At 46.0% G+C, this 13,772-nt stretch overlaps 1 protein-coding gene across 1 annotated transcript in view; it reads right to left on the bottom strand.

Moving 5' to 3' along the window:
• The window catches only part of LOC138972691 (uncharacterized), an 84,127-nt gene that overhangs the window by 19,417 nt on the left and 50,938 nt on the right, over positions 1-13,772 (bottom strand). The gene's annotated exons all lie outside the window — the stretch shown is intronic.

Raw genomic sequence — 13,772 nt, 5'->3', positions numbered from 1 at the left:
GACGTCAAAGTCTCTTTCGCTTTGCGTGTAACTTTGTCATGACGTCTTTTTGTGACGACAGTATACGCGACAATTTGTTCGCTTCCGGTGTCATTTTAGACTGAAAAGCAACTCAAAAGAAGGAGCTAAGCCTGTGTCTTGAAACAGCTGAAACACTCTTTTGGATTGCCGTTTCAATGTTAACCAAAAAGTTAAAGAAAAAAAACAAGGTTCAGTTGCGAACTGACAGCGGATTGAGCATTTATTCCTGTTGATGAAGGTACGGTTGAAGCTTTATTCTCTCCGTCAACCAACAAGACTAGATTTGTAGCAGACGAAAAACAAAGTGTGCGTTTTTCCTGTCTTGTGAAGGCGATTATGTCGTTATAAGTTATCTGTACGTTGTGAAGACATTTCAAAACAAAATTTAGCTTTGATGCGTCACGGGATAATAAGCTTATACGTTTTCATCCATGGAATTGTTTTTTTTCGTCTCGGCAGGGTGAATGAATTCATGATGTCTTTTCCGGAACTGGACAAAACTGGCCTTGCCAAGACTGAAACAAAATATAGTTCTACAACTTCTAGGCTTGGGTTGATTGCCCATGGTGAATTTCCAATGATTTGTTTCCACATCCCATGACAAATTCTCTTTACTTTGGTCATGCCATATATACGTTACAGCTCCGTCCATCCATGGTATCGCGTGATATTTTGTCTCGACGGGGTGAAAGAATATAATGACGTCACTCTCGGCAGAGCCTCGAGTGACGTCATCATATTCATTGACCCAGTCTCGACAAAATATCAGGCGATACCATGGATGGACGGAGCTGTAACTTATACATATTCTATGATCTGCTGAAAGGATTGACGATAACGATGTGCGTAAAATGCGTCAAAGCAACAATACGTTGTTTAATCTAAAAGCAGCGTAAACGTTTGTGAGGTAAATGCACATGGATGCTAGTTGCTCTTTTATCGTTCGGCATGATTTTTTGAGGAGGAAATGATGGTACATGACTTACACTTTGGTTTGGAGTTAAGGGAGCGAAGGAAAGTTAGACTGAGAAGAACCGCACTCTAATTACAAAGGGAAGTAATCGCTCTAAATACAGACAACAACAGAAAATGAGAGTTATGCGCAACCAGCCTCCTGGCACCTGATGGAATCCGATGCATTGAATCCACAACCTTTTTCAAACGAGGAAACGCTTACTTCCCTTTGTTGTGACATCGTGTCATGGGCGCTGTGCCTCACTGGCTTATGGTTATAACAATAACAGTAAATATATATATTAATCCTTACTATTAAAAACAACCAATCATTTGTGTATCACCAGTTGAACAATTTGCTAGTATTATTCTCTCAACGCTAGAAAAACATATATATGTTACTTTATTTTTCTGAATATAAAGTTCTTCGTTGCATCACAAGTTTGAGTTTTAGCAATGAAATGAGTATGAATGCGAATAAGTGTGTATGCGTGCGTGAATGTGTGTGTGTGTGTGTGTGTGTGTGTGTGTGTGTGTGTGTGTGTGTGTGTGTGTTGTATTGTGTGTGTGTGTGTGTGTGTGTGTATTGTGTTGTATGCGTGTGTGTTTGTGTGTGTGTGTGTCTGTGTGTGTGTGTCTGTGTGTGTGTGTGTGTGTGTCCCAGCCAGCAAGACATTAGCGGCCGATAATCGGCCGAACACCCTTCAAAAAGTCGGGCCGGTGACGTCAAAACATACGACGCGGGTGTTGGCCCGACTAACTTTTGCAAAGAGGCAACGATGCGGCCGATAGGCGGCCGAACACCTGCACTATGGCGGCACGCATCCGGTCCGATGTTAATCGGCCCGATGACTTGTTTGACCTGCGGTCCGACACCTTATGCCGACATCGGGAAGATATCGATTTCAGCGGGAAGACATCGGGACGATGTCGGCATAAGGTGTCGGGCCGCAGGTCCAACAAGCCATCGGGCCGATTAACATCGGACCGGATGCGTGCCGCCATAGTACAGGTGTTCGGCCGCCTGTCGGCCGCCTCGTTGCCTCTTTGCAAAAGTTAGTCGGGCCAACACCCGCGTCGTATCTTTTGACGTCACCTGCCCGACTTTTTGAAGGGTGTTCGGCCGACTATCGGCCGCTAATGTCTTGCTGGCTGGGTGCAGCTACAGATACAGCAGTATGTACCACCACCACCCCCCCCCCCCCCCCAAGTGTAACAGTGCAAAATTCACTTACAGCTACAGCTACAGCAGTATAACCCCCCCTCCCCCCAGTGTTACAGTTGCAAACAAACCTACAGATACAGCAGTGTGTACAACCCCCCCCCCCCCCCCCCAGTGTAACAGTGCAAAACAAATCACCAGCTAGAGATACAGCAGTATGTAGAACCCCCCGCCCCTACCGCGTACCGCCCTCACTGTAACAGTACAAAACACACCTACAGCTACAGATACAGCCGTATACACCACCCCCCCCCCCCCCCTCAGTATTACAGTATAAAACACACCTACAGCAACAGATTCAGCAGTATATACAACCCCCCAAGTGTAACAGTGCAAAAATTACTTACAGCTACAGCTACAGCAGTATGTACACCTCCCCTCCCCTTAGTAACAGTGCAAAACACACCTACAGCTACAGCAGTATGTACAACCCCCAACCCCCCCCCCCCCCCCCACCACTGTAACAGTACAAAACTCATTTACAGCTACAGATTCAGAATTATGTACATCCCCCTCCCCCCGCTGCCACCACTGTAACAGTACCAAACATACAACACTCCACCCCCTTCCCTCGTGTAGAGCGCAAAACACACCTAGAGCTACAGATACAGCAGTATACAACCCCAATCCCCCCCCCCCCCCCCCCTGTGTGCAAAACACACCAACAGCTACAAAAACAGCAGTATGTTCACCCCCCCCCCCCCTCCCCCTACTGTAACAGTACATAACACACCTACAGCTTCAGCTAGTTACATCTATGCTTGGCGCTGGTGGACAATATTCACTTTTTTTGGCAAAAACCGCCAGTTTTGGCCAAAAAAGACAAAGATTTGGCCAAAACAACCCACACATTTGGCTAAATAAAATAGATTTGGCTATAACTTTTTTTGGGCCAAAACTTTCTATGTAAAAGTTTTGGCCAAAACTGTTTATGTTAGCTAAAACGGGAGATTTGGCCAAACTTCTGCCACAAAAAGATTTGGCCAAAAAAAGATTTGGCCAAACAAAAAAGATTTGGCCAAATCTTCACTTTTTGGCCAAATCTTTCTTGTTTGGCCAAATCTTTTTTTGGCAAAATCTTTTGTATTTGCTGGCGCTGGTGGACAATATTCACTTTTTTGGCCAAATCTCTTTTTGGCCAAAACTTTGCTTTTTTGGCCAAAACTTTGCTTTTTTGGCCAATACCGCCAGTTTTGGCAAAAAAAGTGTGTTTTTGGCAAAACAAGTGAATATTGTCCACCAGCGCCAAGCAGCTTGGCGCTGGTGAACAATATTCACTTTTTTGGCCAAAAACGCACTTTTTTGGCCAAAACTGGCGGTTTTGGCCAAAACTGGCGTTTTTGGCCAAAACTGGCGTTTTTGGCCGAAACTATACTTTTTTGGCCAAAACTTTGCTTTTTTGGCCAATACCGCCAGTTTTGGCCAAAAAAGTGTGTTTTTGGCAAAATAAGTGAATATTGTCCACCAGCGCCAAGCAGCTTGGCGCTGGTGAACAATATTCACTTTTTTGGCCAAAAACGCACTTTTTTGGCCAAAACTGGCGGTTTTGGCCAAAACTGGCGTTTTTGGCCGAAACTATACTTTTTTGGCCAAAACTTTGCTTTTTTGGCCAAAAATGTACGTTTTTGGCAAAAAAAGTGTGTTTTTGGCAAAAAAAGTGAATATTGTCCACCAGCGCCAAGCAGCTTGGCGCTGGTGGACAATATTCACTATTTTGGCCAAAAACACACTTTTTTTGCCAAAACTGGTGGTTTTGGCCAAAACTGGCGTTTTTGGCCAAAACTGGCGTTTTTGGCCAAAACTATACTTTTTTGGCCAAAACTTTGCTTTTTTGGCCAAAACCGCCAGTTTTGGCCAAAAAAGTGTGTTTTTGGCAAAATAAGTGAATATTGTCCACCAGCGCCAAGCAGCTTGGCGCTGGTGAACAATATTCACTTTTTTGGCCAAAAACGCACTTTTTTGGCCAAAACTGGCGTTTTTGGCCAAAACTATACTTTTTTGGCCAAAACTTTGCTTTTTTGGCCAAAACTGGCGGTTTTGGCCAAAACTATACTTTTTTGGCCAAAACTTTGCTTTTTTGGCCAAAAACGCCAGTTTTGGCCAAAAAAGTGTGTTTTGGGCAAAAAAAGTGAATATTGTCCACCAGCGCCAAGCAGCTTGGCGCTGGTGGACAATTTTAACTTTTTTTGCCAAAACTGGCGTTTTTGGCCAAAACTGGCGTTTTTGGCCAAAACTGGCGTTTTTGGCCAAAACTGGCGTTTTTGGCCAAAACTGGCGTTTTTGGCCAAAACTGGCGTTTTTGGCCAAAAGTATACTTTTTTGGCCAAAACTTTGCTTTTTTGGCCAAAACTGGCGTTTTTGGCCAAAAAAATGAATATTGTCTATCAGCGCCAAGGGGTACTCAAAGATTTGGCCAAAAAATGAAGTTTTGGCCAAAACTATTTTTTGGCCAAAACTTTCAATGCAAAAGTTTTGGCCAAAAAAAGATTTGGCCAAATCTAAAACATTTGGCCAAAAAAGTGAAGATTTGGCCAAATGTTTTAGATTTGGCCAAATATTTTTTTGGCCAAAACTTTGCACTTAAAAGTTTTGGCCAAAACATGTTTTTGGCCAAAAACACACTTTTTGGCCAATAATGTACGTTTTTGGCCAAAAAAGTGTGTTTTTGGCCAAAAAAGTGAATATTGTCCACCAGCGCCAAGCATATACATCAGTATGCACACCCCCCCCCCCCCCCCCCAAGTGTAACAGTACAAAACACACCTACAGCTACAGATTCAGCAGTATGTACAACCCCCTCCCCCCCCCCCCCCCCAGTGTCACTGTGCAGAACACACATACAGCTACAGATTCAGCAGTTAGTATGTACCCCCCCCCCCCCCCAAGTGTGTAACAGTGCAAAACACACACTCAGCTACAGATAGATCAGTATGTACACCCCCCCACCCCCCACCCCAAGTGTTACAATGCAATACACGTCACACCTACAGCTACAGATACATCAGTATGTACACCCCCCCCCCCCCCAAGTGTAACAGTGCAAACCACACTTACAGCTACAGATTCAGCAGTATGTACTCCACCCCCCCCCCCCCAGTGTAACAGTGCAAAAATCACCAACTACTGCAGTATGTACCCCCCCTCCCCCTACAGCTACAGAAGTATGTTACCCCCCCCCCCTCCCCTGTAACAGGACAATACACACCTACATCTACAGCAGTATGTACACACACACCCCCCCCCCCCCCACTGTAACAAGACAAAACACACCTACATCTATATTTACAGCAGTGTGTACAACACCCCCCTCCCCCACTGTAACAGGACAAAACACACCTACATCTACATATACAGAATAAGATACAGCAGTATGTACTCCCCCCCCCCCCCTCCCCCCTCACTGTAACAGCAAAACTAACATTGAGAGCCAAAAAAAACCGAAATCACTTACTCGCTCCATCCGTCGGTTGTCCTCGAGTTGACGTCTGAATCTGATTGTCATTGCCAAGAGCCTGACTCACTGGCTACACAACTATTCTCACCGCCACCACGTGGCACTGGGACCAGCACTCAGATTGAGATCCCGAGGCGACATTCGTCTCGGATAACATATCATCAATGTGCTGTCCAACATTCCCAAAAATGTCTCTTCTTTCGATATTAACTTGAACTAAGAAAACAAATAAAATTCGCTCACGCGGGAAAGCAGCAGCCATTTGCACACTCAATCTTGTTTACCGTAAGGAAAGCTATTTGAATATTTCAAGTAAATGATGGCGTATTTTTAAAATGTAAAACTCATGATTTGAGCTCATGCTGTATTTGATTGCAAATATGCAAATAAAACTTACAATTAATTATCCTACTCCTATGTGAAAAAGTCAACAAATTAATATGAATAATTTAGTTTCGCATTTGCATGGTCAGTCTCATAATGTCACGCCGTTGCTGGACCGACGCTTGAACAGGGGACGTAACAAATGTTAAAATAATGATCATCAATTTGTTATCTCCCGTAACTCTGCATAATTTTATCGACAGCAACATTGCGTCGGGCCGATGTCGGGGTTTATTACGTACATTTATACACAGTCAAACGGTATCGGCGCGACAACGGACGACGACACACGACATATGACGACGTCACCCGACTGAAATCGTCAGTCGGCCGACGAAAGCTTGCTAGCTGGGGTGTAGTATTGTGTGTGTGTGTGTTGTATTGTGTGTGTGTGTGTGTGTGTGTGTGTGTATGTATGTGTGAAACAATGTAAAGTGACATTTCTCACGTCTCCTCAATGTAAAAGGTTACCTCCATTTGCTATGTAAACCATCATGTAAATCACCAGGGACGTGTCCGGGCTGTGTGTGATGTAAACCATCATGTAAATCTCCAGGGACGTGTCCGGGCTGTGTGTGATGTAAACCATCATGTAAATCTCCAGGGACGTGTCCGGGCTGTGTGTGATGTAAACCACCATGTAAATCACCAGGGACGTGTCCGGGCTGTGTGTGTGGTAAACCACCATGTAAATCACCAGGGACGTGTCCGGGCTGTGTGTGATGTAAACCACCATGTAAATCTCCAGGGACGTGTCCGGGCTGTGTGTAATGTAAACCATCATGTAAATCTCCAGGGACGTGTCCGGGCTGTGTGTGATGTAAACCATCATGTAAATCACCAGGGACGTGTCTGGGCTGTGTGTGTGATGTAAACCACCATGTTAATCACCAGGGACGTGTCCGGGCTGTGTGTGATGTAAACCATCATGTAAATCACCAGGGACGTGTCCGGGCTGTGTGTGTGATGTAAACTATCATGTAAATCACCAGGGACGTGTCCGGGCTGTGTGTGATGTAAACCATCATGTAAATCACCAGGGACGTGTCCGGGCTGTGTGTGATGTAAACCATCATGTAAATCACCAGGGACGTGTCCGGGCTGTGTGTGATGTAAACCATCATGTAAATCACCAGGGACGTGTCTGGGCTGTGTGTGATGTAAACCATCATGTAAATCACCAGGGACGTGTCTGGGCTGTGTGTGTGATGTAAACCATCATGTATATCACCAGGAACGTGTCTGGGCTGTGTGTGATGTAAACCATCATGTAAATCACCAGGGACGTGTCTGGGCTATGTGTGTGATGTAAACCATCATGTAAATCACCAGGGACGTGTCCGGGCTGTGTGTGATGTAAACCATCATGTAAATCACCAGGGACGTGTCCGGGCTGTGTGTGATGTAAACCATCATGTAAATCACCAGGGACGTGTCTGGGCTGTGTGTGTGATGTAAACCATCATGTAAATCACCAGGGACGTGTCCGGGCTGTGTGTGATGTAAACCATCATGTAAATCACCAGGGACGTGTCTGGGCTGTGTGTGCGATGTAAACCATCATGTAAATCACCAGGGACGTGTCCGGGCTGTGTGTGATGTAAACCATCATGTAAATCACCAGGGACGTGTCCGGGCTGTGTGTGATGTAAGCCATCATGTGAATCACCAGGGACGTGTCTGGGCTGTGTGTGATGTAATTAACCATCATGTAAATCACCAGGGACGTGTCCGGGCTGTGTGTGATGTAAACCCTCATGTAAATCACCAGGGACGTGTCCGGGCTGTGTGTGATGTCAACCATCATGTAATTCACCAGGGACGTGTCCGGGCTGTGTGTGATGTAAACCATCATGTAAATCACCAGGGACGTGTCCGGGCTGTGTGTGATGTAAACCACCATGTAAATCACCAGGGACCTTTCCGGGATGTGTGTGATGTAAACCATCATGTAAATCACCAGGGACGTGTCCGGGCTGTGTGTGATGTAAACCACCATGTAAATCACCAGGGACGTGTCCGGGATGTGTGTGATGTAAACCATCATGTAAATCACCAGGGACGTGTCCGGGCTGTGTGTGATGTCAACCATCATGTAATTCACCAGGGACGTGTCCGGGCTGTGTGTGATGTAAACCATCATGTAAATCACCAGGGACGTGTCCGGGCTGTGTGTGATGTCAACCATCATGTAAATCACCAGGGACGTGTCCGGGCTGTGTGTGATGTCAACCATCATGTAAATCACCAGGGACGTGTCCGGGCTGTGTGTGATGTCAACCATCATGTAATTCACCAGGGACGTGTCCGGGCTGTGTGTGATGTCAACCATCATGTAAATCACCAGGGACGTGTCCGGGCTGTGTGTGATGTCAACCATCATGTAAATCACCAGGGACGTGTCCGGGCTGTGTGTGATGTCAACCATCATGTAATTCACCAGGGACGTGTCCGGGCTGTGTGTGATGTCAACCATCATGTAAATCACCAGGGACGTGTCCGGGCTGTGTGTGATGTCAACCATCATGTAAATCACCAGGGACGTGTCCGGGCTGTGTGTGATGTCAACCATCATGTAATTCACCAGGGACGTGTCCGGGCTGTGTGTGATGTCAACCATCATGTAAATCACCAGGGACGTGTCCGGGCTGTGTGTGATGTCAACCATCATGTAAATCACCAGGGACGTGTCCGGGCTGTGTGTGATGTAAACCATCATGTGAATCACCAGGGACGTGTCCGGGATGTGTGTGATGTAAACCATCATGTGAATCACCAGGGACGTGTCTGGGCTGTGTGTGTGATGTAAACCATCATGTAAATCACCAGGCACGTGTCCGGGCTGTGTGTGATGTAAACCATCATGTTAATCACCAGGGACGTGTCCGGGCTGTGTGTGATGTAAACCATCATGTAAATCACCAGGGACGTGTCCGGGCTGTGTGTGATGTAAACCATCATGTAAATCACCAGGCACGTGTCCGGGCTGTGTGTGATGTAAACCATCATGTAAATCACCAGGGACGTGTCCGGGCTGTGTGTGATGTAAACCATCATGTAAATCACCAGGGACGTATCCTGGCTGTGTGTGATGTAAACCATCATGTAAATCACCAGGGACGTGTCCGGGCTGTGTGTGTGATGTGAACCATCATGTAAATCACCAGGGACGTGTCCGGGCTGTGTGTGTGATGTAAACCATCATGTGAATCACCAGGGACGTGTCCGGGCTGTGTGTGATGTAAACCGCCATGTAAATCACCAGGGACGTGTCCGGGCTGTGTGTGATGTAAACCATCATGTGAATCACCAGGGACGTGTCCGGGCTGTGTGTGATGTAAACCATCATGTGAATCACCAGGGACGTGTCCGGGCTGTGTGTGATGTAAACCATCATGTGAATCACCAGGGACGTGTCCGGGCTGTGTGTGTGATGTAAACCATCATGTGAATCACCAGGGACGTGTCCGGGCTGTGTGATGTAAACCATCATGTAAATCACCAGGGACGTGTCAGGGCTGTGTGTGATGTAAACCATCATGTAAATCACCAGGGACGTGTCCGGGCTGTGTGTGATGTAAACCATCATGTAAATCACCAGGGACGTGTCCGGGCTGTGTGTGATGTAAACCATCATGTAAATCACCAGGGACGTGTCCGGGCTGTGTGTGATGTAAACCATCATGTAAATCACCAGGGACGTGTCCGGGCTGTGTGTGATGTAAACTATCATGTAAATCACCAGGGACGTGTCCGGGCTGTGTGTGATGTAAACTATCATGTAAATCACCAGGGACGTGTCCGGGCTGTGTGTGATGTAAACCATCATGTAAATCACCAGGGACGTGTCCGGGCTGTGTGTGATGTAAACTATCATGTAAATCACCAGGGACGTGTCCGGGCTGTGTGTGATGTAAACCATCATGTAAATCACCAGGGACGTGTCCGGGCTGTGTGTGATGTAAACCATCATGTAAATCACCAGGGACGTGTCCGGGCTGTCTGTGATGTAAATCTTCATGTGAATCACCAGGGACGTGTCCGGGCTGTGTGTGTGATGTAAACCATCATGTAAATCACCAGGGACGTGTCCGGGCTGTGTGTGTGATGTAAACCATCATGTGAATCACCAGGGACGTGTCCGGGCTGTGTGTGATGTAAACCATCATGTAAATCACCAGGGACGTGTCAGGGCTGTGTGTGATGTAAACCACCATGTAAATCACCAGGGACGTGTCCGGGCTGTGTGTGATGTAAACTATCATGTAAATCACCAGGGACGTGTCCGGGCTGTGTGAGATGTAAACCATCATGTGAATCACCAGGGACGTGTCCGGGCTGTGTGTGTGATGTAAACCATCATGTAAATCACCAGGGACGTGTCCGGGCTGTGTGTGTGATGTAAACCATCATGTAAATCACCAGGGACGTGTCCGGGCTGTGTGTGATGTAAACCATCATGTAAATCACCAGGGACGTGTCCGGGCTGTGTGTGATGTAAACCATCATGTGAATCACCAGGGACGTGTCCGGGCTGTGTGTGATGTAAACCATCATGTAAATCACCAGGGACGTGTCCGGGCTGTGTGTGTGATGTAAACCATCATGTTAATCACCAGGGACGTGTCCGGGCTGTGTGTGATGTAAACCACCATGTAAATCACCAGGGACGTGTCCGGGCTGTGTGTGATGTAAACCATCATGTAAATCACCAGGGACGTGTCCGGGCTGTGTGTGATGTAAACCATCATGTAAATCACCAGGGACGTGTCCGGGCAGTGTGTGATGTAAACCATCATGTAAATCACCAGGGACGTGTCCGGGCTGTGTGATGTAAACCATCATGTAAATCACCAGGGACGTGTCCGGGCTGTGTGTGATGTAAACCACCATGTAAATCACCAGGGACGTGTCCGGGCTGTGTGTGATGTAAACCATCATGTACATCACCAGGGACGTGTCCGGGCTGTCTGTGATGTAAACACCACCCTTCAGCATGCACACAACTATGTACAGCCTGTCTGCTTCCTGTGAAAATCTAACATTTCTTTGACATTTCTTTGACATTTCTTTGACATTTCTTTGACATTTCTTTCATATTTCTTTGACATTTCTTTGACATTTCTTTGACATTTCTTTGACATTTTTTTTATATTTCTTTGACATTTCTTTGACATTTCTTTGACATTTCTTTGACATTTCTTTGACATTTCTTTTAATTGTCAGTTTGAAAAAAATATATCGGTCATAACATATCAATCTGCATAGGAAGCGGGTATGTGTGCACGTGGAATATTTTCCTTAAATAACACAGAATATTGTTTTACTCAGGGTTAGGAATTGATCCTGATGTTGCGGTTACAAAGCATCCAATCAAACCATGCAAACCCCAAAATACACATGTATAAAAAGAGTCAGAAATTGACAACAACATACTCAAAACAATCAGCTTATCTGATCCTAATCAAAATTATTGCCGGATCCTTGCGAAGCTCACATGATCCTTCACACGGCACGTTCATGAGCTTCAAAAGATGTTGTAGTGTTTCAGGGAGCCCTATAGTTTCCATTGGATTTAGTCCGATGCACGTGGACAGAAAGTCGCCGAAAACTACCTACATGTACTCTCCAGTAAAACAAACTGTACATTATTATTGTATTTGGGCTATAATAATAAAGCAAATTAAATCATCTAAAAAATGAATTTTACGTCCGATTTACAGATCGGACAAAGATTATGTTTCTTACCCGACTGCCATAACGTCAGTAAACTTTTCTGTTCAGTGTAGTGTAAGCTTTATGCGTTTACATAATTATCATGTGTTATGAGGTAAGTCTTTTAACCACATGCCCAACATGTCAAACTACAGGGGGGAAAAGTGTCGGTATCTTGTCCTTTTAACAACAGGCCCAACATGTCAAACTACAGGGGGAAAAGTGTCGGTATCTTGTCCTTTTAACAACATGCCCAACTTGTCAAACTACAGGGTGAAAAGTGTCGGTATCTTGTCCTTTTAACAACATGCCCAACTTGTCAAACTACAGGGTGAAAAGTGTCGGTATCTTGTCCTTTTAACAACATGCCCAACTTGTCAAACTACAGGGTGAAAAGTGTCGGTATCTTGTCCTTTTAACAACATGCCCAACTTGTCAAACTACAGGGTGAAAAGTGTCGGTATCTTGTCCTTTTAACTACATGCCCAACGTGTCAAACTACAGGGTGAAAAGTGTTGGTATCGTGTCCTTTTAACAGCATGCCCAGCATGTCAAACTACAGGATGAAAAATGTCGGTATCTTGTCCTTTTAACAACATGCCCAACTTGTCAAACTACAGGAGGAAAAGTGTCGGTATCTTGTCCTTTTAACAACATGCCCAACATGTCAAACTACAGGGGGAAAAGTGTCGGTATCTTGTCCTTTTAACTACATGCCCAACATGTCAAACTACAGGGGGAAAAGTGTCGGTATCTTGTCTTTTTAGCAGCATGCCCAACATGTCAAACTACAGGGGGGAAAGTGTCGGTATCTTGTCCTTTTAACTACATGCCCAACATGTCAAACTACAGGGTGAAAAGTGTCGGTATCTTGTCCTTTTAACAGCATGCCCAACATGTCAAACTACAGGGGGAAAAGTGTCGGTATCTTGTCCTTTTAACTACATGCCCAACATGTCAAACTACAGGGGGAAAGGTGTCGGTAACATGTCCTTTTAACAACATGCCCAACATGTCAAACTACAGGGGGAAAAGTGTCAGTATCTTGTCCTTTTGCGCGGGGATGTAGCTCAGTCGGTAGCGCGCTGGATGTGTATCCAGTTGGCCGCTGTCAGCGTGAGTTCGTCCCCACGTTCGGTTGAGAGATTTATTTCTCAGAGTCAACTTTGTGTGCAGACTCTCCTCGGTGTCCGAACACCCCCGTGTGTACACGCAAGCACAAGACCAAGTGCGCACGAAAAAGATCCTGTAGTCCATGTCAGAGTTCGGTGGGTTATAGAAACACGAAAATACCCAGCATGCTTCCTCCGAAAACGGCGTATGGCTGTCTAAATGGCGGGGTAAAAAACGGTCATACACGTAAAATTCCACTCGTGCAAAAAACACGAGTGTACGTGGGAGTTTCAGCCCACGAACGCAGAAGAAGAAGAAGAAGAAGTCCTTTTAACTACATGCCCAACATGTCAAACTACAGGGTGAAAAGTGTTGGTATCTTGTCCTTTTAACAACATGCCCAACATGTCAAACTACAGGGGGAAAAGTGTTGGTATCTTATATCAATGCGAGGAACAGTACAGCGGTCCCTCTCGTGCACACCGGCACGGTTGGCCTAGTGGTAAGGCGTCCGCCCCGTGATCGGGAGGTCGTGGGTTCGAACCCCGGCCGGGTCATACCTAAGACTTTAAATTTGGCAATCTAGTGGCTGCTCCGCCTGGCGTCTGGCATTATGGGGTTAGTGCTAGGACTGGTTGGTCCGGTGTCAGAATAATGTGACTGGGTGAGACATGAAGCCTGTGCTGCGACTTCTGTCTTGTGTGTGGCGCACGTTATATGTCAAAGCAGCACCGCCCTGATATGGCCCTTAGTGGTCGCCTGGGCGTTAAGCAAACAAACAAACAAACGAACAAACCCTCTCGTGCATGAGATGAACTAGACCACCACAGATCGGCTCGGGGTTTTGCATCTCAAAACAGCATCCTTCAATAATAATATTAACGGGTATATATATAGCGCCTTATCCGA

Source organism: Littorina saxatilis, linkage group LG8 (genome assembly GCF_037325665.1).
Source record: "Littorina saxatilis isolate snail1 linkage group LG8, US_GU_Lsax_2.0, whole genome shotgun sequence".
NCBI lineage: Eukaryota > Metazoa > Mollusca > Gastropoda > Littorinimorpha > Littorinidae > Littorina > Littorina saxatilis.
The sequence above is the reverse complement of the archived record's forward strand: the minus strand, read 5'-3'. Positions and strand labels throughout refer to the sequence as shown.